We start from the raw sequence: 27126 nt of genomic DNA, 5'->3' as shown, positions 1-27126 counted from the left end.
TGCCCTTCACCAATTCCTGCTCCTTTTCTGTGTTTAGACACAGTAGGAATTCCTGTTCCATTGAAATCTTTTCTAGAAATAGGTAGAATGACCCTATTTTCTAAATTCAGACTATCATAAATATCATCCCTTCTGTATGGTGACTGACTGGTCCCTCTGAAAGGCTTAGAAGTTAAGCAGAATCGTTTTTGCATATTGGGAGATGCAGGATTTAATTCAAGAACAGTCAAGCACTACTTCAGGCTCAGGGCCAGAGATTCCTGGGAAATGTAGCTTCTTTTTTCTGACAGGAGGAAATTGAGCACTGAGCTAGAACTAAAAAATCTCAGAAGCATTGGGTTGGAGCTGCAGCTCTGCTTGTTAACCAAATGACTCGATTTTCAACCTCCAATCTCACTTATAAAAGAAGGGCAGGACTAGAAGATCTCTAGAGTCCCTCCCAGCCCCACTTTTATGTTTCCTTAGCCTCTGAGATTATCTTGGCTTTTTTTTTTTCTTGGCTTCTAGGTGCTTCTGGGCTTCACCTCTAGGTGAAGATGAGGCTCAGGATTTGGGAGTAAAATGTGAAAAATAGAAGGGTGCCAAGATAGATTTGATAGGCAGGTCTGATGACTCTGAGTCTTGATTGGAGTTTTGTGTATAAACTGAAGTGATTGATAACAGGTTAAGATGGTACTGCATAGATGACCTCAAGTCACTATGATCTTGGGATTCTGCTACTCCCTTGATTTGCTGACTTTCAAGACATGAAGATGATGGTGATGGATGTTTGAAAATCTCTGATACTTTTCAACTTGAACAGGATGTGGAATGTGAAATGGATTAAGAGATAGGCTCAGCCTCTAAGGCTACAGAGTCTGCCAAGTTTATCTGAAATCCTATGAAAGGTCAAGTTTGCATTCTAAGCCCTTTCAATTGTGTGTAACATTGTGAGGAAATTGACACAAGGGCTTTACTAATGATCACTTTCCTCATTTCTAAAGTTATTCACATGGAACTTTCCAGGAGTCTCTATTCATCCCTCCTTCCTTTTCTTTTTTCTCCTTTCTTTTCTTTTCTCCCTTAATTTTATTGCATTCTTTATGGTCAAATCTGCCCTGTTTTGGGTTGTTATTAAAAAGGAGGGAAATAAATCATTCTTATCTACTCCCAAACTCAAATGACAATTTCAAGTGGAAAATGCTTGAAAAGTGACAATCACTGATTTGTTTGGGACATTAATGCAGAATAGAGTAACCTAAAGGCCACTCTGCCATATTTTAATTCAATTTCATGGATGTTATTTAAAACAGAAGCCTGTAGAACAGGATAACTCTAAAGCCAGAAGGAACCTGATAAGATCCAACCTGCTCCTTGTACCAGGTTTCTAAAGGGTTATAGTCCTTGATTTAATAACTGCAGGGCCAAGTGCTACATCTCTCATGCCTGGTGCCTGCACCAGCAAATCTTTCACAACCTTCCTGGTGGGAGTTGGTCTTGTCCCAAAATTAAATCATTGCAGAAACAGAAGCAGAAAGAGCCTGGGGAAACAAATGCAGGGGCTCACCCCAGGTGTCAGTGACAGATATGCTTATCAACAATTTCAGGAAAACACATTTCCCTCGGCTCATTGGGCCTGGGTGCTTTTCATTTTCTGTTTGCTCACTCTTCTTCCAAATCTGCAAGGAGCAGTGAATCAGACCTAATGGATAGCTTCTCTCTTTGCCTACTAAAGATGAGGAAACTGGAGCTTGGCTGGAAGGGAGGACTAGAGAGAAGCTTCTTATAGGCCTTTGGAGCTCTGTGCTGAAATACTTGATGAAAATAAATGATTTTTCTTGGCAAGTCAGAGCTGTAGGCATTATACCAGGTCCTGTAGCCCAGGTCTGAGACAGGTTTGATGCCCAGAAGTCCCTAAAGACACTGTTAAATACCTGCTGGAGCATAAGCCTGGTGGAAACCTTTAATTTGACCTTAGATTTTATTTTTTTTAAATGTAAAAAAGAAAGTTAACTCGGGAAAAAACCCTCTTGGCAGATGATGAGGGAGAAAGTACTGTCAGTTTGATATCAATGGAGTAATGCTATGTCTTTGCATTTCCAGAATCCCTAGTGCTAATAATAGTTAATTGAGTTGATAAGTAAATTCTTAGAGATATTATCATCAAGTTCATTAGCCATAAATGTACATATCTGCTCAAGGCCTACTTGTGTGAATTTTAAAACTATTCCACCCTACTCAGATCTTACTTTAGAAGATCTGATTTAGCTATTTCCTGATTAGTAACAATGGAGATACTTAGTTTAACAGAATCAGGTCTTGGGAACTCTATATTTCTCCACCCTACTTAGTTTAACAAGGTCAGGAATGTCTGCACTATACTCAAGGATTAAGTATCTGAGAAAATGGCCTTTAACAGACATGTGCAGAAACAATGGACAGACCCCTGGGCTGTCCTAAGTCAAGCTAAGCTATCATTGGTACAGATGAGATGCAGGAAAGTGATGTAAAACCATCTATATAAGGCACATCACTTCCTCTCTTCACCCTTTTTTCCCAGAGAGGTTTCTCTGGCTGGCAGGGTGCTAAACATTCCAACATCTTGGCGTGGTGGCAACTATTTGTCTGAGTTTTGGCGGTGAGTTTGCCATTGAGCTAATTCAGGTTCAGGCATTTTGGCTGAGTCCTCTTGGAGTTCAGGCTGATTCCTTTCTCTTTTTCTCTCCAAAACCTTATCTTTTAGAGCCTCTAATCTTCCCGCCCGGCACAAGCCAGGTGGGAGAAATCCTACACTTTTCCTTCTCCCTTCTTCTTAAATTTCTTTCCACTATATTAATTACATCATCATAAATATCCAGACTGACTTGGGTAAATTTTTTTGTTGTTATTTGGGTTATCCATTGTAGCCAATAATTAATATAGTTTAGGTCACAACGCTAAAATTATCCTTTACACTTGGAAGAAACATTATGGAGCAGAGGTGACCACGGATCCTCCAAAGACCAGTTGGGTCCACCAGTGCACATAAGCCATCCAAAGACAAGACAAGCTAAATTGAGAGAAACTTGCAGCCAGAAGGTTGGCCCCTTGGGGATGGGCCATGGGTGATGTTATTATTATCATCATTATTATTATTTTTAGTCATAGCAACTCATGAATACTAAAGCATGGGTGATTATATGATCTATGTTGGTGGAGGGAAGGCTCATGCCAATGAAATCATTGTACTTTGGGTACTCAGGCAAGTAGATAAAAGAGTATCTTAGGAATAAAGATAGGTATTGAAATATTATAATAGGATTGAAGGAGTTTTAGGGGAGAAATATAGAAAAAACTCATACATATTTTGATTTTATTAAAACAAGGAAGGGGAAGGTAAAAAGGGAAAGAAGGGAAAAGGGAGAGATCTCAATTATTTTACCCTTTAAATTCTAAGCTATCTGACTACAACTATCTTATTTCTAAGTACATTAAAGGCAAAGTCTTTAGGGATTAGTAATCTTTACAACAGAGTCTTTTGGTGGGCAAATTCCAAAAATTCCAAGAAAAATATGCAAAGGTGGTCTGTTCTATCTGTCCAGCAGAAGAATGAAGACTGCCTTCCTTTCCACAGCCAAAGATATTCCCAGGCTTGTAATTTGAATGATGATTCTCAAGCTGCTCCAGGAAAATACTCCTCCTCTTTCATCCAGGCCCAAAGAGACTGTCAGTTGCTGAACTGTTTCTCTGGGATTCTATTTCACCAGTGTGACAAGGAAATCACTTTAAAAGACTGATATATATTAATTTAAGGTCACCAAGGAATTCAGCTATGTAATTCCTAAATGAAACCTCAAGTCAGCAGTCAACCTTTTATAGAGTTTAATTACAAACAGGAGGAAGAAAGGTATTAGAGATAGAGAGAGAGAGGGAGAGAGAGAGAAAAAGGGGAGAGAAGGAAATAGAGCTTAAATACCCCTTCTGTTTAGGCTGGGCCAAAAGGCCCAAGCCCTTAGATAGCTGAGGCAAAGAAAAGAGATCAGCCCCTATCACTCACGTGACCAAAATGGAGAAACAGTCTCAGGGGCCTCCACCTCCAGCTTCCTTCAGAGCCAGCTTCTCAGAGCACAACCTCTCCAACCAACCCCCTCTAGTCCTCAGACCCCCGCTATCTTTAAGGAAACCATCCAAGTTCCCTCCCCTCAGTTCTCACTTTTACCGATCACTGTCCATGTCTTCCCTGTGCCAATGGTGGCTCTAGCTTAACCCAGGACCGCCCAGAGGTCTGTGGCTTTGCACATGTCTGTTGAAGGTCATATTCTCAAATAATTAAATCTTGATCCTTTGCTGCAGCCCTTCCTAAATCCTGTTACCCTGAGTAGGGTGGAGATTGGAATAATTAAATTTTGATCTATGCTGCAGCCCTTCCTAAATCCTATTAGGACTGAGTAGGGTGGAGATTGTAATTTCCAAGACCTGGTTCTGTCATTCCAAGTATCTCTATTGTATCAATTCTAAAATCAATCATGACTCAAAGAACTTCCTGTTCTATGCTTAAGCATAGGTCAAAGCCCTTTCCATTGTTCAGCAAAAGGTTTCTGTCCTAAAGTAATCTTAAGAAGGGAGGAGGAGGAACCTCCCTTGCCAATGGGTTCACATTCCAATGGTGAAATTTCCAACATTCACAAGTCTAAGAAATTTTAAGGTTTACACCAGCTCCAGGGAAAATTCTAATCCCATTCCCTGTCAATCACTCATGTCCTAAGTCTTATTTCCTATTTTAACATTATTTAGAATTAGGCAAGTCTTTTTTTATAATCCTGGGAATAAGGATAAATACTATTACAAGGGCTAGATTCAGGTTGGTTCAATGGTATAGTCTGAGAATTGGAAAGGAGAAAGAGGCTCATAGACCAACAGGGAGCTAACAAAGAAAATTTATTTATTTATTTATTTTCCATAATTTATTCATTTATTTATTTATTTTAAGAGATTTTTTTTCCTTGTTTCCATGATTCATTTTCTTTCCCTCCTTTCTTCCCTCTCCCCACTCCAAGAACCAACAAGCAATTTTACTGGGCCATACAAATGTTATCACTTGATATCTATTTCTGTAATATTCATTTTTGCAATAGAGTCATCTTTTAAAATCAATACCCCAAATCATGTACCCATATAAACAAGTGATGTCATATGTTTTTCTTCTGTATTTCTACTCATACAGTTCTTTCTTTGAATGTGGATAGCATTCTTTCTCATAAGTCCCTTGGAATTGTCCTGGATCATTGCATTGCTTTTAGTAGCAAAGTCTGCTACATTTGATCATTATACAATGTTTCACTTTCTGTGTACAATGTTATCCTGGTTCTGCTCATTTCACTCTGCATCAGTTCATGCAAGTTCTTCCAGTTCACATATGTAATAATTGAAATGGATTTGATAAATATAAGAACTAAAAGAATATTGTTGTAGCTATTTATAATAATTAAATATTAAGTCACGATACTGTTAGTAGCTTTGGTAGCTTTATTACAACAAGGTAGAGATAGTAAAGGGGAAAATGTAGGAAAGAAAATACCTTGTTGGACCAATCCACAACTCCACTAGCAGTGTATTAGTGTCCCAATTTTGCCACATTCTCTCCAACATTTATTATTTTCCTTTACTGTCATATTGATCAATCTGATAGGTGTGAGGTGGTACCTCAGAGTTGTTTTGATTTGCATTTCTCTAATCAGGAAGGATTTAGAACAATGTTTTATGTGATTATTCATAGTTTTGATTTAATCTGAAAATTGCCTATTCATATCCTTTGACCATTTGTCAATTGGGGAATGGTTTGATTTCTTATACATTTGACCTAGTTCCTTATCTATTTGGGAAATTAGACCTTTGTCAGAAAATTTTGTTATAAAACTTTTTCCCCAGTTTGTTGCTTCCCTTCTAATTTTGGTTGTATTGGTTTTGTTCATATAGAACCTTTTTAATTTAATATAATTAAAACTATTGATTTTACAGTTTGTAATGTTCTCTGTCTCTTGCTTGATCTTAAATTCCTTCCTTTCCCATATCTCTGTCAGTTATATTATTCTATATTCACCTAATTTATTTATGATTTTGCTTTTTAAAGTCATTTACCCATTTTGAATTTTTCTTAGAATAGGGTTTAAGATGCTGATCTAAACTTAAATTTTCTTATACTGTTTACCAATTTTTCTAATAGTTTTTGTCAAATAGTTAGTTCTTGTTCCAAAAACTAGGATCTTTAAGTTTATCAAATACTAGCTTGCTGAGGTCATTTACCCCTAGTCTATTCCGCTGATCCACCCCTCTATCTTTTAGCCACTACCATATTGTTTTGATGATGACTGTTTTGTAGTACAGTTTAAGAACTGGTACTCCATTCTTCCCATTTTTTTCATTAGTTTCCTTGATATTCTTGGTCTTTTGTTCTTCCAGATGAACTTTGTTATACTTTTTTTCGCCCTTTAAACATTGTTTTATTTGGTCATTTTCAAATATTATTCATTGGAAACAAAGATCATTTTATTTTCCTCCCCCCCCAAACACCCCTCCCATAGCCAACACACGACTCCATTGGGTATCACATGTGTCCTTGATTCGAACCCATATCCATGTTGCTGGTATTTGCATTAGGGTGTTCGTTTAGAGTCTCTCCTCAATCATATTCCCTCAACCCCTGTAGTCAAGCAGTTGCTTTTCCTCAGTGTTTTTACTCCCACAGTTTGTCCTCTGCTTTTGGATAGTGTTTTGTTATACTTTTAAAAATTCTATAAATTTTTTTTTGGTAGTTTGATGAGTATGGCACTGAATAAGTAAATTCGTTTAGGTAGGATTGTCATTTTTGTTATATTAGTTTGTCCTACCCATGAGCAATTGATGTTTTTTCAGTTGTTTAGATCTAGTTTTATTTGTGTGAAAAGTGTTATGTAGTTATGTTCACATAATTCCTGAGTTTGTCTTGACAGAGAGATTCCTTGTACAGAGTGATTTTTAAATGGAGCTTCTCTTTCTGATTATTGCTGTTGATTTTTGTTATTTAGGTTTATTTTATATCCTTCAACTTTGCTAAACTATTAATAATTTCTACTAGATTCTCTGTATATACCATCATATTATCTGTAAAGAGTGATAGTTTAGTTTCCTCATTGCCTACTCTAAACCTTTCAATTTCCTTTTTTTCCCATAATTGCTACCACTACCATGTCTAATGCAATATTAAATAATAGTGGTGATAATGGACATTCTTACTTCACTCCTGATCTTATTGGGAAGGCTTCTAACATATTCCCATGGCAGATGATACTTGCTGATGGTTTTAAATAAATGTTGTTTATTATTTTGAGGAAAGGCCCTGCTATTCCTATACTTTCTAATGTTTTTAATAGGAATGGGTATTGTATTTTGTCAAAGACTTTTTCTGCATCTATTGAGATAATCATGTGATTTTTGATAGTTTAGTTATTGATATGGACAATTATGGGGATGGTTTTCCTAATGTTAAACTAGCTTTGCATTCTTGGTGTAAATCCCACCTGGTCATAGTGAATAATCCTTGTGATAACTTGCTGTAGTTTCTTTGCTAGTATTTTATTTAATATTTTTGCATATACGTTTGGTCCTCCTGTCTCTGGGCCTGGCTCTCAATCCACTGAACCACACAGTTGCCCCCAGAATAACATTTTCTTTTTGATGTCCAAATATATTGGGACATAGAATCCACTGGTAGTTTTGATATTTGAGTTATTTTTAGTATCTAAGAATGCCTTTTAAAGAGTACTTGAGGGGACAGCTAGGTAGTTCAGTGGATTAAGAGTCAGGTACAGAGATAGGAGGTCCTGGGTTCAAATCTGGGCTCAGACACTTCCTAGCTGTGTGATCCTGGTCAAGTCACTTAATCCCCATTGCCTAGCCCTTACCACTCTTCTGTCTTGGAACCAATACACAGTAGTGATTCCAAGACAGAAGGTAAGGGTTTTAAAAAAATAAAAAATAAAAAGTTACTTGAAGGGCAACTGGTTGGCACAGTGGATAGAATGCCAGGCCTGGAGTTCAGAAGATATGGGTTCAAATCTGACCTCAGTTACTTCCTAGCTATGAGATCCTTGGGAAATTACTTAATCCCATTTGCCTGGCCCTGGCCCTTCTATCTTAGAGTTGTTATTAGGCCAGAAAGTAAGGATTTTAAAAAATAGAGTACTTCACCTCATACCTAGCAGATTGGCCAATATGGCAACAAAGTAAAGTGAAAAATATTGGAGGGGATGTGGTAAAATTGGGACACTATACTGCTGGTGGAGTTGTGAATTGGTCCAACCATTCTGGAGGGCAATTTGGAATTATGTGCAAAGAGCTTTAAAAGAATGCTTACCTTTTTTATCTAGTCATACCACTGCTGGGTTTGTATCTCAAAGAGATAATAAGAAAAAAGACTTGCACAAAAATATTCATAGCTGTGCGCTTAGTGGTAGCAAAAAACTGGAAAATGGCGGAGGTGGTCCATCGATTGGGGGATGGCTGGACAAATTATGGTATCTGATGGTGATGGAATTTTTTTGTGATGAAAGGAATGATGAACTGGAGGAATTCTGTGTGAACTGGAAAGACCGCCTGGAATGGATTCAGAACCAGGAGAACATTGTATATAGAGATTGATACATGGTGGCACAATTGAATGCAAAAGATATGAGTGATCAAGTGGTTTGATGGGGATGTGATTGGGGTTTTGTCTTTAAAAGATCACTCTATTGTAAATATGAATAACATGGAAATAGGCTTTGAACAATGATACACGTATAATCCAATGGAATTGCCTGTCAGCTCAGGGAGTGGGGAGGAGAGAGAGGTGGGAAAAATCATGAATCATGTAATCATAGAAAAATATTCTAAATAAATAAATAAATTTTTAAAAAAAGAAATGAAAACCAAAGGAGGATAAATAAAATGACACATACGTATCCAAGTTGGAATAAATAACCAGACTTTCTGAATTTTATAAGAAGTTATTCTTTATTTTATGAATCAGGAAATAAAATCTTCAATAATTAATTCATTTAATTCAATAATGATTCATTTCCATAAAAATAGAGTACTTGTTAATTAGAAATGACATATTTTAACAGAAGGGCACTGGGAAAGAAATAAAAAATGTAGATTCTTGACCCAGGTCTTAAATTTATACATTAAGTAGCTAATATAACTAATTTGATACAATTAATAATAGTTTACATCTGCATAGTGCTTTAAGATCTGCAAAGTACTTTATATATATCATCTTATTTGATCTTCATAAGGCTGTGAGGTAGATGCTACAATTTTACAGTGTTTACAGTTTTACATCAGAGGACAATATTAAAGGTACAAATCTATGATCCTAAAATCCTAAACTGAGTCTCGAAGAGGTTAAATGACCTGCATAGGGCCACATAGCTAGTCCAAGACAACTTTTGAATCCAGAGTTTCCTGTTTCCAAATCCAGTGTTCAGCTTAGTATGACATTAGCTACCTGTGTATGACATTCGATAGGGCATTTCATTTTTCCAGACTTCTATTTTTTCATGGGTAAAATAAGGGTGTTTCCCCAGATGATCTTCAAGGTTCCTTCCAAGCATTCACATTCTGTGATCCCATGAATTACTTCATAGGGAAGTAATTCCACTATGAACCACTTCTGGTTCATAGGATCATATATTGAGATCTAGAAAGGACTTTAGAAATCCCATACTCATCTCATCTTCATGATTTTACAGATGAAAAGTAGAGGCACAAAGTTGGAAAACTAAAGAACAAAGATACTAAGTGATTTGCCTCAATGTTAAAGAGGTAGTGAATGGCAGAGTTGAGACTGGAACTCAGTGCCTGTGAGTCCAAATTCATATCCAATCCACAATCTCTATATTATGTGAACATTTAGGTGATATACACATATATTGTATACATGTAATGGAAAAGAGCCCAGACCACCATGATTATTTCCTTCTATTGTCAATCAGGAAGGAGAAGATGGGAGCAACCCTTTGCATTTCCCAGAAGAGGACTGAAAAAAATGCCCTGATGTATTATTGTGTCCCAGTGCTTTTGTGCCTATTCTGAAACACTTGGGATGTGATAGGTTACCGAATAAATACTTAACTGCCACAGAAAATCAAAATCAAAGATTTATGCATGGATGAAAAACCAATATTAAAATGTGTCGCTCATTGCTACTCTTGGGTGTTGCACTCTAGGCAGCTTCCTATGTAGTCTCTCTTAAATCCTGGCTCTGAGCTAGGAACAAACAGGATAAAAATATTATAATACTCCAGAAAGGACACTGATTTGGGAGTTAGAAAACTTGCATTCAAATTCCAGACCTGCCACCTCTGTGACTTTGGGCAAATGGCTTCAATAACTTCCGTGAACCTTAGTTGACTTAATCTGTAAGATGAAGGTGTTGAAGAGATGCTGTCTAAGGTCACATCCAGCTCTAAATCTAATAGGATCCAAGTAAAATTTCCTGACCACAGATCACCTTGGTTCTGGGACTTCACAAAAGGACAAACAATTGAGTTAATTTATGCTTATTACGTGGAAGAACCATCAGGGAAGAAAAATTTATGTTTGACTTTTGCGAAGCAGGGCTGCTATCTACAGATGTATATATGATAAATGTCAGACAGGACTGTGGTAAATAGTGCAGCTGCATCATAGACGGAAGGGACGGCAACACCCTCAGGGAGCCAAGCTCACACTTAATGCTGCTTTCATAGTCATCAAAAACAATTAAGTGCCTTTGTCACTACTGTCCATACTATTCCCATGCTTATAGAGATAAATTGATTATTAGATGCATGACTATCAGAAGCCATATTTTTCTAGGGGGGGGCTACAGATGTTCAGAGACAATCAAAAATCTGAAGCAGTATTATTTCTCACCCACAAAAGACTCTGTTTGGGGGAGGTGGGAAGATAGCAGTTGGTGGTGAATAATATGTTTACAACTTTAAAAAATATAGACTATTTAGTGATTTTATCTTTTTCTCAGAAGGTAGTCATTAAAGGACCCTTAGAAATCATTTTGTCCAACTCCTTTATAAAAAAAATTAGATAGTTTTATAGCACATACATTTTCCACTGTGTCCTCCCCACACCCATTTCTGTACATTCATTTCTTTAAAAGCAGAAGAAAAATGAAGTTTAGAAAACTCACTAACATATCAAAGAGATTTGACAAAGGAATAGGAGAGCCAACCCTTTTATTTTATAGATGAGGAAACTGAGGCTGAAGGATAAAAATGACTTGCCCAAGGTTGCCCAGGTTATAAGTATCAGAGCTGAGATTCAAACCCAAAACTTCTGACTACAAATACATGACATTTCTTATAGCAAGCCACAGAGGAGTTAAATCCAGGAATATGCTGATAAATATTAAAAATGGCTTTCTTGGGAAAAATATATGCCTGATATATTTTTAAGGTAAATGACATCATCATAATTTTTCCTTCACTTTTTGGTGGAGGTGTTATTATATCTTTATTATGGATCAGGAGTAGGAAGAAATCTAGCATTGCCTCTCTTTTTGTCCATTACTCATCCTCAACAAATAAGATAAAACCATGAGAAGATTCCTTAAAGCTTAAAAAAATTTTTTTAATTTAAATTTTGAATTCCAAATTCTCTCTTTTCTTCTGACCCTTCTTCCCCATCATTTTCTTAAAGTCTGGAGTTGAAGCACAAACACTCATATTGAAAATTTAGCAATCAGTTCTCAAGCTGGTTCAAGTTGGCTCCAGCATTGCCTGGTTAAATTGCCTGGTTAAAAGCATGCAAGTGCATTTTGATAAATGTTAAAAAAATGATAAAAGTAATAAATGTAGACATTGATCCCCTTCAGGCTTTTTGCATTCCTTTCAGCCTGCAGTGATGTATATAGACATTGCCGCCTCTCTCAAATATATAGGTGCTAGACCTGCCCCATCGCCATCATTGCTACAAATATTTCTATAATGCAATCAGTCAATATTTTTCAAGTTCCTAATACGTAGGCATTGTTTTGGGTAGGATACAAAGACTTTAGGGGACATGATGAAGTAGAAGGATGAAGAAATATCAACACAAAAATGAGGAAGTATAAAACTGTTTGAGCCTTCTCCTTAAGGCACAGTCTTGTTAAGTTGCAGTAAGTTAAATTAGTCGAAGCAGTGGAAACCAACTTAAAATTACAATGGAAGAACTTTCTCAAGACAGAGTATGATTAATTGCCAATTTCATGCGAAGACAATGAATAGTGCAGTAGGTAAGAGGGAGGGATGGAAGAGCGGTCTGTCAACTGCTCTGGGGAGGAAGGCTTTGTTTGTTCGTAAGCATCCTCCCTGGTGACTCAGCTTGTACTGTACCTTTTGGGGCATACAAAGTGCTCGGGGAAGATGAGTGCGTCTGGTATGAAAGGTTGCTGAGACCTTTTCATGGCAGTGTTTACCTTTTGTTGTACCCCTGCCACCTAGCACTCACCTGAGGTACCAAGAAGCTGTTGCATGTGCAGTGGCCATTCTGCCAGTAAACTGTCTTATAAATGGAGATTTTGAGCCTTTGGACTTCGTCCCCCAGAAGTCCCTTAGCATTTCCCCAAATTCTATTTTTCTGCATCCCCACATTTTGCCTAATTTTATTTAAGTGGCTATAATTCCTTGCTCTTCCTCTCTTAGACCTGCAACCTAGCTGAAGTCAGGCAGTTCTTTTATTTTAGTTATTATTAATAAAACTTTATAAAATATAAAACTTAGTTATCGATTATTAATTTTAAGACTCACACTGTCTTGCCTGAACCAGGTACAAAATGACTAACAAGCCTCACACCAGTAGGTGAGTTATGGGGGTGTCTGCCCGAGGCATGTGAATGGTGGAATGGGCAGATGAGAACAACTTATCTCATGAAGGTGGCAGAAGTAGGTATGGTGGAACAGTCAGGCACTGAAGAGGCCACATCATCCACGAAATCCTGAGGCATCACCGTGGCTCATCCTGATTTTTGTTTTGCCACTGGGCTTTGATGACTCTGGAAGAGAGACTGAGGCTGATGGATTTGTGCAACTCTGCCTCACTTAAATCCAATTTATGCACGATTCAAGAGACATTACCAGTGATGCCAGTTTGGTCCTCTTTTGAGCACAAAGGACAACAGCCAACTATACTTTTTATAACATCATTTACAAATGATCATTTGTATGTACATTGAAAATACAGACAGCCAATTCTACTTTTTCAAACCCTTAATGACTAGGAAGTTTTTCCTCATAAGAAACTAAAGTCTGCTTTTTATGAAATTTGCACTGTTTGACCCTCATTCTTCTCTCTGAGACTGAGCAAAACAAGTCTAATTAATCTCAATGACAGGCCTTAATTTTAAATGTGGGGAAATACTGAGGTTTTATAGTGGCCAGAAAACGGGTCAAGAACCAGAGGGTTTAGTTGCTGGATAATATATATAATAAAGACAGGAATATAGACTGAGAGAGTGAAGAAGAAGCAATGGTCTTATCATCTATTAGATTTTTGTTCTTAAATCCATTTGAATGTTAATCTAAAAAGATCTTGGAAGTGAGTAGGTTCCATTGTCTTACCCTCCATAAACTTTCTGTGGATGTTGGAAATGAGTCCCAAAATTGGTTTTAATTCTCATAAAAAATAATTTCCTTATCCTAAGTCTGAGCCCATAGGACTTCGAATCAACACCAGACACAAATAATTCCAATAGATTTAATCTCAGCCTAGAACTTTTTGCTCGTTTTTGTTAGCCGTGATACTTGAGTGGATGCATTAGCAAACAGCCCTGTGCTATGCATGAACAGATTTCTAGCCCTCCCTGACCTGAATTAACTTTCTAGCTACTGTGCCCTAGCAGATGATAGTAGAAGGAATAGCTGGCCTCAAAGAAGCTAGAGGTCTGAAGCTTGGTAGGTGGTAGCAGAGAGTGATGTGGTGACCTTGAAACCAGGGGAGATTCTGAGCAGAATCACTATAATGAAGAGTGGAGAAATAACATGGAGACTCAATGGCCAATGGAGACAGTGTGCCCCAACAAAGAAAGTCTACCAGGGCACAGGCAGCAGAGAGATGCTCAGTGATGTCACTAGAGGAGGTCAGCAGCTCCCCGGAGTCAGATATATACGGTGACCTAGTCACATGTATGTGCCTGGCCATACATCTCTCCCACATATGCCCACCATGCATGTTTCCTAGAAATGTGTGTTCTCTATATATGTGCCCTATCTAATTAGTGTTACGGTGACTTGTGAGATAGCATATCTTCTGAGTGGCTTGAGAATCCCTTTCTTGTCACTGCATTTGCCAGGTTATTTGATTAAATGACTTAAAAATAATGGTGATAAAAGGAAAAACACCAACGAGGGCTCACAAACTTAGGCTTTGAATGGGCACTAACCCACAGGGTATATCAAAGCTGAGGTAGGTAGCTTTTCTGGGAGCCTGTGTGGAAGGTGGCATACTAGGGGCAACACTGAAGACGGACATCATATTCATGTAAATAGCTACTTCTTCCACATAAACTTCCCTAGTTCCTTCATCTGATCTTTGTATGACATGGAGTCAGAAAACCAAAGTTTAACCCCCAAATCTACCTAACCTTGGGCAAGTGGCTTAAATATTCTGGACCCCAGTGTCCTCCACCTGTGCCAGTCACTCTCCTTTGAATCATCTTTAGCTTCTGGATGCCTCTTATTCTGGACTGGTCCCAATTTAGGTCAATCAGATGATTCAAGTTTGAGATTAAAATGAAATGAGGTGTTTATGAACTATAAAATTAATAAAAGTGAATTTACTAATAACAAAAGAAGGAAAGAAACTAACATTTTAACATACTTACCATAAAATACACACTATATTAAGCTTTTACAAATATTATCTTTTTTGATTCTCAAAATAACCCTGAGAGGTAAGTACTATAATTATCATTCCCATTTAACAGCTGAGGAAATTGAGGCAAATTAAGGTTAAATGACTTGTCCAAGGTAATACAGCTAGTTAAATGTCTGAGGCACTATTTGAACCAAATTCTTCCTGATTCAAAGTCCACAAGCACTGAGAAACAATTTTTACTCTTAAAATATATATATTCATTCAAACTAAACATTACTTTCCTACACCTTTGCATTCATCATGATAATTGCCAGTCCTAGGTCAGAAAAATATTGCTGAATGAAATGAGGAATTCTGCTAAAACCTCCCGATTATCAACTCCCATAAAATGGACCTTTCATGTGATGAGGTCAAAGAAGTCAAATCAATAATTCAAGCCCTAATCCCTTGGGCTAACCCAATCCTAAATATTGCTTCCTTTTCTTCTTACAGAGAAACCAGTCAACATACATAGCAGTTACGATTTCTGCCACTCTTCTTAAAATTGGTGTGCAGAACTGATGACATTACCCATGATAAGATAGTACAATATAAACAGCACCTCTCATTCTAGACCCCAGGTTTCTCTTAAAGTAGCATATAATGGAGAATGTAAAGTAGTATGTAGGCATTTGAGGCTAGGAATTTATTTCTATATATTTCCTTGAATATTATCTTCTACAAATTACGGGTCTTCCAGTCTTACTGCTACTATTCCCCATGGCATCAGACTTAATAGATTGATGTGGGCAGTTCTCCTCATTGGTCTTCTTTTCAGTTTAAAACCATCTTGATTGGATTTGTGAGTCCAGACAAATACATTTTAAAAACCTTTGTGAGGGTATTCTCATCCCTGGTCAAAACCACATCAGACAGATATTTTAAATCCCTGGTTCAAAAACTAGAACATACCTTTTTCTCAACTAGTTTTTTTTATTTTCCTAATTTGCTTTCTTTCCCAAATCTTCCACCTTTCATCAGTATCAATGATTTCAAGACCACCTTTGCTCAGGTAGACTTCAGTTTTTTTCCCACTCAAGAGCTTTATTTTCTTTAGAAGTATTCTATAAAGTTTTTCTTTTAATATATTAATCTTCACTTGAATCACTAAGAACAAGGTAGTTGCTTATAGGTTTTACCAATCTCAGGATACTACTTCTTCCCACCTTATCTGCCCTGGGAAGATTCACAGACCTTTCTACTCTTTCTGTCAGATTGACAAATAGCTATCTCACTATCCCTTGGTGGGGAGCCATCAAAAACCATTATTCATTTCTTCTTTCCTATGATCTTTAATAGATGACTTCTTAGCTGATGGTCATTCTGGATTCACATAACAAATCTTTGTAGAACAGAAAGATTCTTCTTTTTTAGGATGTTCAGATCTGTCTTTTGTAAGAATTTAATTATTATACTGCTTAGTCCCAGGATTCTTTCTTCCATTTCTGTTTCATACTTTTCCATCTGCAACCTTTACCAATAGTCTATAATTCTGTCTTCTTGCATTCTTTTTCTTTCCTATTTCCTCCTTAGAAAACTTCTATCCTTTCAAGAAACATTTACCCACCTTGCTAGAAAGATATGCAAGATCAACCCTATATAAAATTTTGAAGTAGCCCAAAGTTACTTTTAGTTCTCTCTTTTCTCATCATCCATTTGATATTCTCTTTTGATTCTCAGTTGACCAAAATCTTTATGGATTTTCCTTTGCTTCTAGGAAAGGTTGTGATAATCTCCTTCTATCTAGATAGAAATTATCATTTTTTCTTTTAAAAATTAACAATTTACCCCCATCCCACCTACGGAGCCAGAGTCAAAGCCAGTGAGCACCAGAATCAGTGAGTGAGTAAGGGACACCTCTGGAGTGATCAAGGGGCACCTCTAGGTCCTTGGGAGCTGACTAAAAATACTGAGGGCAAACTGTGGAAGAGGTAGGAAGGAAGAGAGAATTTCATGCATACAAAACAAAGTAAAGGAACTCAGCTGTCAATCAAGAAGAACATTCCAAATAGAATGTTCCCAGGGAAGTCAGTTGGAGAGTCAAGCCAGGCTGAAGGGGGAAGAAGCTCTGAACTGGACCCCTATTAGCTTCTGTCCTAGGCTGAAGGACCCTTGCGGGGGGGGGGGGGGGCGCTTCTAGAGCCAGGCTTAGAAGCAATTAACTTTTGTTGGTGCCTTAGAGTGTGAAGAACTGATTGTATATTTGAGATTTGAATTTGAAGGAAGAAGAAAGAAGATTAAAGAGTTGTCCTCCCATCTCCCTGATAGATTTTTGTGTCACAGCTGTGACAGAACTGACATTTTCCAAAATCCTCCTAACCGTCCTTATAGATTAGGGATATCTCTATCCCTCTCACCTCAATTTCCATCCTTGTCCTGTTTTTTCCAATAAACCTCCTTACCTGATAAAGAGGAAAAAGGTATCTCCTCTAAACTTCACAGTTTACCCCTTTGAATTACTTAAAAGGGTAGCTGACTAACAGGGGGGAGGGGAAGGGAGGCAGGAGGGCATCGGTAGAAAACTGGGAGGTGAAGGGTTGTGGAAAGGAAATTAGACTGACAGTTTGTGGGGGAAGGGGCCAACTGGGAGTGGCAGTTGGGTCTTGTGACTAGCACTTCCTTCCTGCTGGGGGGGGGGGGGGGTCTTGCTTCCTGGTGTTGGAGGAGAGAGAAGCTTGTTCAGCCCATTCTGGAGTGGCATGCTCTTCTTGGTTCAGCCAGAAGATTCAGGCCCAGTTGCTTCTGAAGATTAGACCTGTTCTTGTTTGCTTTCTGTCTACTGCTAAGATTCTAAAAAGACAAAACTGGATTGATATAGAGTATACAGGAGTGGGAGAACCCTTAGCCAGCCTCTGGGGCCTGTCCTCAGGTCTGAAGTTGAGAAAAAACTCCAATCCCAACTGGTTATTAAACTTTATATTATTTAAATTTGCAGTCAGATAAGTGGACTATCTTTTCTGGTCATAGAGGAAGCTGAATTTCAGTTCAGTCATTCAAAGACAAACAGACCTCATTGGACCCCTGCTGCTTCCTCTAGCAGGGGGCATCTCTCTCCCTTGCCTCTCCAAGCAATATACCCTCTCTCCCCTCTCTCCTCCATACCCCATACAAATCTCCCTTTATCCCCTGTTTTCCAATCTTCCTATTTCCTTTCCCAATAAATATTAGTTTTTGGCAGAGCCAGCTAGGTTTTATAACCTATTTTGTCAAGAATTTGGGAAAAAGAAGGCAATTGGAGTTGTCAGAGAAGTCAGGCCTGCATACATTTCAAAAGCCTGTATGACTGTGAAAAGTAACCATTTTGAGAGCAGTGCTGAGTGTAACTAATCTGCCTAGTGATACCAAGCTCAAAAGAAACCCCTCCTCCTGAAGGGAGGAGGGGACTCTTAAAGGGCCAGACTTAAAATATTTTTTTTCTGTTACAAAAGGCTTTTCAAGATACAAGATGGCAAAGAAACTATTACTTGCCATGGGTTATCTAGCCTGGATTGCATATTTCTTGTATATGTTTTACAACTTATTTTTTGTCACGATTCTGGATTATATTTATTTTCTGCTTGGCATCTATGAAACTTTGCAATGGCTGAATATAAGTATGTATCGCTTGATTTCATTCATTCCCACATATGCTGGAGCATTATTCTTTGTAACCAAATTATACTATGCCCTAAAAAAAGGTGTGCATCTAATTTTTGGAAAAAAAGCAAAAGATAATGAAATGGCTGTGATGATTTTAGCCATAAAAGAGGAGATGATGCAAATAAAGGAAATGATTAAGCAACAGAGTGAAGAGATACAATGTGGCAAAGGTATTAACACACAACAAGACATACATAAAAATAACAATGTAGTTCAGCAAGAAAATACAGATGGGGCTGAAGGTGGAATACCAATGTTGCCACGAAGAGATCAAAAAAGCCTACAACCAGATAGCGGCATAATTCATATTAAAACACATAAACCATTTACAACAACTGACCTTGAAAGTCTGAAAAGATAGATGCCTTCCTAGTTTTCAGAACTGATGAGATGTTTAAAAGAATTTAAAAGAGCAATTAGGCTTTATTATCCAGATTTCCAGGACACTGAAATTCTTCCCTCAGAATTATTTTCAAAAAGGGAAAAACAACAATTCCTTGATGAAACTAGAAAAAAATTCAAATTTAACATCATGGCCAGAGGAAGGAACAGACTTAGAGTTATCTAATAATGAAAATCTATGTTACCTAAGAAAGGCCAGAGAAGATCTATTAGAAACAATGAAAAGTTTTTCAAAAAGACCAAATACTTGGGGACAATTTGAGAAATTGAGACAGGAAAGTGGGGAACATCCATCAAAGTTTCTCGATAGAGTGATTGAAGTAGCAGAGGATGTGCTTGGATTTGAAAATTTAACTGAACAAAATCTCCAACACATAAGGAGACAATTTGTAAAAGGCAGTAACACACCTATAATATCATATTTTAAACTTCAGTGCCCAGATTGGGAAATACTAAGTCTGGAAGATTTAAGAAAAATTGCAACTTGCATATTTTCAGATCATAAAGAAATGCTAGAGAAAAAGGATAGAATAATAAAAAACCTTAAAGCCAAGCTCAAGGAGGCAAATAGCTCAAGTAAATATAAAGAAATTGAAGAAATAAAATATCTAGCCACTCAGGTGCTGCCAAACAAAGTCAGTTATGAAGCCAGGTGCATGGGGTAACATCAAAAAGGAAAAATTGGAAAGGAAAAGGGAAAAATGAAAAGGAAGGAAACTGTATGAAGATAGAATATGGGGTGCCAAAAGCACAAAACAAAACTAAAGAATAAATAGAAGAAGAAATCCAATTAGATAATGATGCAACTGAGATTAAAGAGAAAATTTTTGGAACAGTGGAACAAGCTACAAAGAAAGAGGAAGAAGCAGAACTGGCAACAGTCTGTAATACACAAACTGCAAATGAATTAATTGAAGCACATGAGCAAACAACAGAAGGGTCCAATGGGGAGGAAAATGCAATAACAGAGAACATTCAAATTAGCAGACCTCCTGGAGACAATGGCATGGAAAGCAGGGATGATATTACAAAAGAAAATACCAATGACATAATAGAAAAGTCAACCTTAAATCCATATGCAGAAGAATTCCAACCAATAGTAGCTGCACAAGAAAAAGCAAACACAAACATTGTTATGCCATCTTTAAGTCTCCATGATAATGCAATTCTATTGCAAACTGATAAAGAATTGCAAAATGAATGTTAAAGCAACAAGAAAAGTCTGTAGCAGAAGAACAAAACTGGGAATTGAATAAAATAGAAATAGAGGCACCTATGGTCCAAGTGTGCCAACAAAATGAGAACACAGAACCAAGAGTCATGATAAAAGTGGGTAATGAGATCTACCCAGTTCTTATTGATACAGGAGCAACTAAATCTGTTTCAAAAACTTCTGCTGAAGACAGCCAAATCACAAGTTACGTACAAATAATGGGGGCTACAGGGAAAAAACAGAGAGTACCAAAACTAAAATAAAAAATGGTAACACTAGGACCCCTAACAACAGAACACACATTCTTGTTAATCCCAGAATGCCCAATCAACCTTCTTGGGAGAGACTTTTTGTGTAAAATTGGAGCAACTATTCAATGTGATAAATCGGGGAAAATCTTTCTACATCTACCCAAAGACTCTTTAAAACATTATCCATTGCTGTTCATGGGGCAAGTGGATGATGAACAAGTTCAGAATGAAGAAACAATATTTGAAATACCAAGTGATATACCTGAAGGACTTTGGGCTATACATTCTTCAGATGTAGGGATTCTAAAGTCAGTAACACCAGTAAAAGTAGAAGTTAAAGAAGGGACACCACCAAGGATACCACAATACAAACTAAGTAAAGAAGCCATCGATGGAATCAACCCAATTATACAAAGCGTATTGGATCAGAAAATTTTAATCCCAACAATTTCAGAATATAATACACCAATAATACCTATAAAGAAAACAAAACATGACTCTGAAGGAAAAGTTCAGTAGAGACTGGTCCAAGATTTCAGAGCAGTAAATAACTTTGTGAAAAAGTCCCATGCAGTCATTCCAAGCCCATCTAAAATAATTTCAGAAAGCCCAAGTAACTCTAGATATTATACTGTTGTTGATCTGTATAGTGCTTATTTTAGCATTCTAATTGCAAAAGAAAGCCAAAAAATCTTTGCTTTCACTTGGAATGGGACTCAGTTGACATGGGGAAGATTACCAATGGGATTCTGTGATAGCCCAACAGCATTTTGCCAAATCTTGCACAAGATTTACAGAACATCCTATTCAAGGAAAGCAAAATTGTGCACTATGTGGATGACATTCTTCTTGCATACCCATCTGCTAAAGTTTGTTACTAGGACAGTAAAAAACTCCTCCTAGAGCTATATAAGAAAGGTCACAAAGTTTCCAAATCAAAACTACAATGGGTCATGCCTAAAGTGAAATACCTAGGATTTATCTTGGAAAAGGGGATGAGAAAGATTTCCAAGAAAAGAGTAGAAGATATACTGAAGCTCAGTGTGCCAAAGACTAAGAAACAACTGAGATCCTTTTTAGGAGTGACAGGTTTCTGTAGACAATGGATTCCATATAGCCAAATAACAAAATGCCTTACGGACTTAACCAAAAGCACAGTCACAGAACCTTTGAAACTAATGAAAGAGTATCTCCAAGCCTTGGCATAGCTCAAAGAAGCAACCACAACAGCTCCAGCCTTAGGTATTCCAGACTACAACAAAGAATTCCATCTCTTTGTCAATGAAGCAAGAGGCATAGCTTCTGGAGTGCTAGTCCAAACTTTAGGACCCAATTTTAGGCCAGTGGCATATTATAGTACACAGTTAGATACAATTGAGAAAGGAATGATTCCCTGTTTGAGAGCAATCACAGCCACAGCAACCATGATCCAAAAGCCATCTGATTTGCTATTAGGATCAAAACTTAATGTCTACTCTGCACACCAACTAGAATCCATATTGAAGAAATGTCATTTACAAGTTGTCACACAGCAAAGACTTTCTCAATATGAAATTGTGTTACTAAGCAACGAAAACATCACTTTAAAACATTGCCAACCATTGAATCTGGCATCCTTGATTCCAGATCTGCCATTAGAAGGGGAACCTATACATAATTGCCAAGAAACAATATCAGTAGTAGAAAAGCCAAGAAATGATTTAAAAGACACTCCCCTGGAACAACCCAACATTGAAATGTATACCGATGGTTTGAGCAGGATAGTTAATGGAGAAAGGTATACTGGAGCAGCAGTAGTAACACTAACAGAGACATTTTGGTATGCATCCTTATCAAAGCACGTGAGCGCTCAAGGGGCAGAGCTAGTTGCTTTATTGAATGCTCTGCAAATCAGTAAAGATAAATGGGTCAATATTTACACAGATTCCCAGTATGCATTTTCAGTAATTCATGCCACTGCAGAAATTTGTAAACATAGAGGATTTTTGACAAGTGCAGGTAAAGAGATCGCATATGCCAAACTAATAATGCAATTTCTTGAGGCTGTACAACTTCCCAAGGAAGTGGCAATAATCCATTGTAGATCACACACAGGGGCTAATGATCGTGTGTCTTTAGGAAACCATAGAGCTGACATTACAGCAAATTTTGGAGCTAGAGAAGGAACTTTTCATATATTGAATTTCTCAATAGTTGAACAGGACAATCTAACTGTTGCCTATAGTGAGCAGGAAATTCAATCATGGATAAAGGACTTAGGAGCAAAACAAATAAGAGGAATATGGTTTTTGCAACTAGGCAAGCCCATCCTGCCTAAAAATTTATTTTATCATGTGTGCAATGCAATACATGCACAAGGACACTGTGGAACCCAAGCTGCGATCAATTCAGTGAGACAATTTTGGACTACACCAGGAATATCCTCATATGCCATAAGAATTTGTCAAAAATGTAAAATTTGTATGTAATTCAATCAGGGAGTTTGTAAGACCAAAGGCTTAGGAGGTCATCCCTTAGAATATACTCCATTTGAATGCATACAGATAGATTTTATCAATATGCCAAAAGACAAAGGGTTTAAGTATTGCCTTGTCATCATAGACAGACTGACTAGATGGCCAGAAGTTTTTCCTTCCAAAAAGAACAACGCAGCATTTGTGGTCAAAATCCTATTAAAAGAAATCATACCTAGATTTGGGATTCCCTCTAAATTGGACCCAGACCGTCCAGTGGAAGTCACTTTACTCAGTCAATATTAAATGAAATTTATAAAAATCTAGGAATACAAGCAACATACCACACACCATATCATCCCCAAAGTTCAGGGCAAGTAGAAAGATTAAATAAAGACATTAAAACATTGATAGGAAAGTTTTGTGCAGAAACACACCAAAAATGGACAAACATTCTGCCATTAGTTCTGTTCCATCTTAGAACATGACCCAGTGGAGATTTGCACATTTCTCCATTTGAGATGCTATATAGACACGCAATTTGGCAAGGAAGGACTTGTAAACCAGCTTACATTGCCATGATAGGTGGAGATTGTCAATTAACAAAATATATACAAGCTTTACAGACAAGAATAGCAGAATTATATGAAATGGGCTTGATACAACAAACAGTACCCCTGGATTACAATTTGCATAATATCAAACAATATCAAAAAGTATACTTTAAAAAATGCAATAGAAAATTGGCTACAGACATAAAATGGACTAGACCACATGAAATATTGCTTACCACCCCAACAGCTATAAAAGTTGCAGGGAAAGACTCATGGTTTCACTGTTCCCACATGAAACCAGAAAAAGTTCAACATCACTGTAACAGACATAGAAGTTAATTAGACAAAAGATAGGGCTAAGGAATGGAAACAAATGATTAACATTAAAAGTACACCACAAAGAAATAATACTGAAACATAATGTTCAAGACAACTTCCCAGCCCAGAGGAAAAGCAACCCAGAGGAAAAGCATCCCAGAGGAAAAGCATCCCAGAGGAAATGATTTTAAACCAGCCCAGAGGAAAAGCATCAGGAAAAGATGCTAGAGACAAGAAACAAAGAGGAAAAGCTGAAATGGACAGCTAAGACTTTGAACTTTGTAAATGTGTTTATATAAGAAGAGGACAGATCGAAAACAAGACTTATATGTAAGACTGAGTGTGTTGAAATAATAAAACAAAAGTAATTTCACATACTAGGGAAATACCATGCATCACTATATAACATGGAAGAAAGAAGAGATCCATCAGTCAACATGAGAAGTGGAAATCTGAAGAAACTTGATAAGTATTAATTCAAGACAACACTTAGACACAAAACACAAAATCACAAACTGACATATTGAGAGACCTTGTTTATATAAATGTCTGAAATTGTATTTATACAAAACGTAAATATGTATATAGTTAGTTCCATAAGATCTTTGGCAAATAGAAAGGTCAATAGATATTTCTATTTGATTGTCATCATGATGTGGAACAATGTATATTGTTGTATTATATGTAATAATTTCTATACATAATGTATTAGTTTTAGTTAACATAGAGTAAGTAGTATTAGCACTAAGATTCAAATTTCGTGTAATAGTTTTGTTCAACATTTTTTGTACTGAATTTATTGTAAAACCCCAAAACTACCCTTGCCCAAATTTTCCTGCTAAGAATTCCTTAGAGTAGATTTACTAAATTGGTAACTATAATATAAATAAGTGACCTTGGGAAGGGCACAACAACAACAAAAAAAGGGGATGATTGTGGAAAGGAAATTAGACTGACAGTTTGTGGGGGAAGGGGTCAACTGGGAGTGGCAGTTGGGTCTTGTGACTAGCACTTCCTTCCTGCTGGGAGGAGTCTTGCTTCCTGGTGTTGGAGGAGAGAGGAGCTTGTTCAGCCCATTCTAGAGTGGCATGCTCTTCTTGGTTCAGCCAGAAGATTCAGGTCCAGTCGCTTCTGAAGATTAGACCTGTTCTTGTTTGCTTTCTGTCTACTGCTAAGATTCTAAAAAGACAAAACTGGATTGATATAGAGTATACAGGAGTGGGAGAACCCTCAGCCAGCCTCTGGGGCCTGTCCTCAGGTCTGAAGTTGAGAAAAAACTCCAATCCCAACTGGTTATTAAACTTTATATTATTTAAATTTGCAGTCAGATAAGTGGACTATCTTTTCTGGTCATAGAGGAAGCTGAATTTCAGTTCAGTCATTCAAAGACAAACAGACCTCATTGGACCCCTGCTGGTTCCTCTCAGCAGGGGGCATCTCCCTCCCTTGCCTCTCCAAGCAATATACCCTCTCTCCCTTCTCTCCTCCATACCCCATACAAACCTCCCTTTATCCCCTGTTTTCCAATCTTCCTATTTCCTTTCCCAATAGATATTACAAGGTGGATGGTAGAAAATATCTTGATCTATTAGCCATCAATAGTGATCAATAGGCAACTCCAGATTATCCCCTCTAGAAGTATCTCTCTATCTCTCAGAAGCATCTCTACCTCCATTACAATTAGGCACCTCAGGTTTCCCCTAGTATCTCTCTAGTCAGTCAGAGTATCATTTATTACAACTAGAATATCTCCACAGTGTCCTATTTCTAATACATTACCCCTGAGAACAGCTACACCTGAAACCCCAGTGGGCTGGGGAGCGCAGATTGTGGGAACTCTCAACAAGGAGGCACAGAGAAGGGCAGCAAACAGCAGAAGCTGCACCTGAAACCTTGACAGGGTGGGGAATGCAGATCATGAGTGTTCTCGACAAGGAGGTGCAGAGAAGGGCAGTGAACAGCAGAAGCTGCTGAGATTAGAGAGCTTGCCTCAGGCAAAATCCTTGATTTGTGACTCCATACACAGAGAGCCTGTCCATCTCACTCAGATCTCTGACTAAAAAGGGAAGGAAAAAACCCCACAATGATGGCAAATTGTGCCCAGGAGCCACAACCTCCATCCACCATCAAAAAATAAAAACACCAACAAAAAAAAGACATTGACCCTCGAAAATTTTTATGGAGGAAAAACCCAGGTTACAGTGGAAATACAGGAGGAAATTCAAACAATGCCAAAACCTTCCAAAAAATGGAAATTGTCCACAAGCTCTTGAAGAATTTAAATTGGAACTTGTCCAAAAGATGGAAGCCTTCTGGCAAGAAAAGCGGGAAATAATTCAAAAAGAAAATAACAATTTGAGAGACAAGAACTCCCAAGAAACAGCTGGAAGTCATTAAAAACAGAATAGGCCAAACCAAAAAGGAAATTCAAAAGATTAAAGCAGAAAACCAAAAGATTATAAAAGAAAACCAGACCTTAAGGTCCAGATTTGGGCAAATGGAAACCAGTGATCTTGCAAAACAGCAAGAATTAATAGAGCAAAGCCAAAAGACTGACAAAATAAAAGAAAACATAAAATATCTCACTGACAAGATGACAGTTCAAGAAAACAGATCATGATGAGACAATTTGAGAATCATTGGTCCACCTGAAAAGCCAGAAATAAACAGAAATCTTGACATCATAATATAAGAAATCATCCAAGAAAACTGCCCTGATGTTCTTGAACAAGGGGGCAAAATAGACATTGAAAGAATTCATAGAACACCCTCTACATTAAATCCCCAAAAGACAACTCCCAAGGAAGTAACTGCCAAATTCCAAAGCTTTCAAGCTCAGGAGAAAATTCTACAAGAAGCCAAAAAGAGAAAATTCAGATATTAAGGAGCACCAATCAGGATCACACAAGACCTGACAGCTTCCACACTAACGGGCCGCAAGGCCTGGAACATGATTTTCAAAAAAGCAAGAGAACTGGGTCTTCAGCCCAGGATAACCTATCCATCAAAACTGACTATATACTTCCAGGGGAAAGTATGGGCATTCAACAAAATAGATTTCCAAATATTAGTAAAGAAAAGACCAGAACTAAGTGGAAAGTTTGATATCTAAACACAAAGATCAAGAGAAACATGAAATGGTAAATAAGAAAGAATGGGAAAAGGGGGAAAATGTTTTTTTAAGCCAAACTCTCTTCTTTAAGGGCTACAATTAGATCAAATTATATATATTAATATATGGGGAAATGTTTTTTGTAACTCTCAAAAGTAGTATTAATTATTATAGTAATTAGAAGAATCACTCATAGGAAAAGATTGGGGCATTAAGGGCTAAAAGATGATATGCAAAAAAAAAAGAAAAAGGAGGGGAATCTAAGATGGTACCAAGTGATACTTGAAGAAATAAAATAAATAGGAGAATCACA

This window comes from Monodelphis domestica, chromosome 8 (assembly GCF_027887165.1).
Source record: "Monodelphis domestica isolate mMonDom1 chromosome 8, mMonDom1.pri, whole genome shotgun sequence".
Lineage (NCBI taxonomy): Eukaryota > Metazoa > Chordata > Mammalia > Didelphimorphia > Didelphidae > Monodelphis > Monodelphis domestica.
The sequence above is the reverse complement of the archived record's forward strand: the minus strand, read 5'-3'. Positions refer to the sequence as shown.